Consider the following 2,155-nt stretch of genomic DNA (forward strand, 5'->3'; position numbering starts at 1 on the left):
CTGCTAAAATTGCTAAACCTTGTGCTAAAGATAAACCTAGACCTGTGGTAGGCATGCTTGTTATTTCTGTTAAAATAGGAGATCATTGTTATCATGGCTTATGTGATATGGGTGCCAGTGCTAGTGCAATACCTATTAGCCTATATAGAGAAATCATGCATGATATTGCACTTGTTGAGTTAGAAGATATTGATGTCGCAATTAAACTTGCCAATAGAGCTACTCTTTCACCATTGGGAATTGTTAGAGATGTTAAAGTCTTGTGTGGGAAAACTAAATATCCTGCTGATTTTCTTGTTCTTGGTTCCCCACAAGATAGCTTTTGTCCCATTATATTTGGTAGACCCTTCTTAAACACTGTTAATGCTAAGATAGATTGCAAAAAGGATGTTGTTACTATCGGTTTAGATGATATGTCTCGTGAATTTAATTTCTCTAAATTTAGTAGACAACACCGTGAAGAAGAATTACCTAGTAAGGGTGAAATTATTGGTCTTGCTTCTATTGCCGTACCTCCAAGTGATCGTTTAGAACAATATTTGCTAGACCATGAAAATGATATGTTTATGAACGAAAGAAGGGAAATAGATGAAGTATTCTTTAAACAGGAACCTATTTTGAAACACAATTTGCCTGTTGAAATCCTAGGGGATCCTCCTCCACCCAAGGGTGATCCCGTGTTTGAGCTTAAACCGTTTCCTGCTACTCTTAAATATGCTTATCTTGATGAGAAAAAGATATATCATGTTATTATTAGTGCTAACCTTTCAGAGCATGAGGAAGAGAGATTATTGAAAACTCTGAAGAAGCACCGTGCTACTATTGGGTATACTCTTGATGACCTTAAGGGCATTAGTCCCACTCTATGTCAACATAAAATAAATTTGGAAGAAGATGCTAAACGAGTTCGTGATCATCAACGAAGGCCGAATCCTAAAATGAAAGAAGTGGTAAGAAAAGAAATACTAAAGCTCCTTGAGGCAGGTATAATTTATCCCGTTGCTGATAGTCAGTGGGTAAGTCCTGTCCATTGTATCCCTAAGAAGGGAAGTATTACTGTCGTTCCTAATGATAAAGATGAATTGATTCCTCAAAGAATTATTACAGGTTATAGGATGGTAATTGATTTCCGCAAATTAAATAAGGCCACTAAAAAGGATCATTACCCCTTACCTTTTATAGATCAAATGCTAGAGAGATTATCCAAACATACACATTTTTGCTTTCTAGATGGTTATTCTGGTTTCTCTCAAATACCTGTGTCAGCCAAAGATCAATGAAAGACTACTTTTACTTGCCCTTTTGGTACTTTTGCTTATAGACGTATGCCTTTTGGTTTATGTAATGCACCTGGTACCTTTCAAAGATGCATGATGGCTATATTCTCTGGCTTTTGTGAAAAGATTTGCGAGGTTTTCATGGACGATTTTTCCGTCTATGGATCTTCTTTTGATGATTGCTTGAGCAACCTAAGATCGATTTTATCCCTTTTCACCTCTTGCAGGAAAACAAGCAGGAACTATGCAAAAAGATACTGAGCCTGGAACAGGAGATCGAGGACCTAAGGGACCAAAATTCTGTCCTCAAGCGCAAATTAAGGAAGAGGCCTACGCCATCAACAAAATCACCACCATCTCCACCAACAAAGAAGAATTGAGTATCTGGTATGGGCACTCCCCTTGGCAACTGCCAAGCTTGGGGGAGTGCCCTGGTATCGTATCACCATCACTTTTATCTTTACCGTTTTTCTTAGTTCGATCCTTTTGGTAATATCTTGATCTATTAGAATAAAAGTTCTTAGTATGATCTAGTTGTGAGTTTTGCTTTATGATCCTTCTATGTAATCGAGTCTGTGAGCTATTTATAATAATTATTAGTGTTGAGTCAAGGGCTTGATTCTTTAGCCATGATCTTAAGTGAATAAAAGAAAAGAGAAAGAATAAAAAGAAACAACGAGATCATATGGATCTCATGGAGAGTAATGAGCTCACATAGAAAAAGTATGATGAATAAAAGTTGTTGAGAGTTGACAAGCATAGTTTTGGTCATCATTGCAATTAATAGGAAGTAATAAAGAAAGAGAGGTCTTCACATATAGATATACTATCTTGGACATCTTTTATGATTGTGAGCACTCATTAAAATATGACATGCT

The sequence above is a fragment of the Triticum urartu genome, chromosome 5A (genome assembly GCF_056163025.1).
Source record: "Triticum urartu cultivar PI428250 chromosome 5A, HENAU_Tu73, whole genome shotgun sequence".
NCBI classification, from domain to species: Eukaryota; Viridiplantae; Streptophyta; class Magnoliopsida; order Poales; family Poaceae; genus Triticum; species Triticum urartu.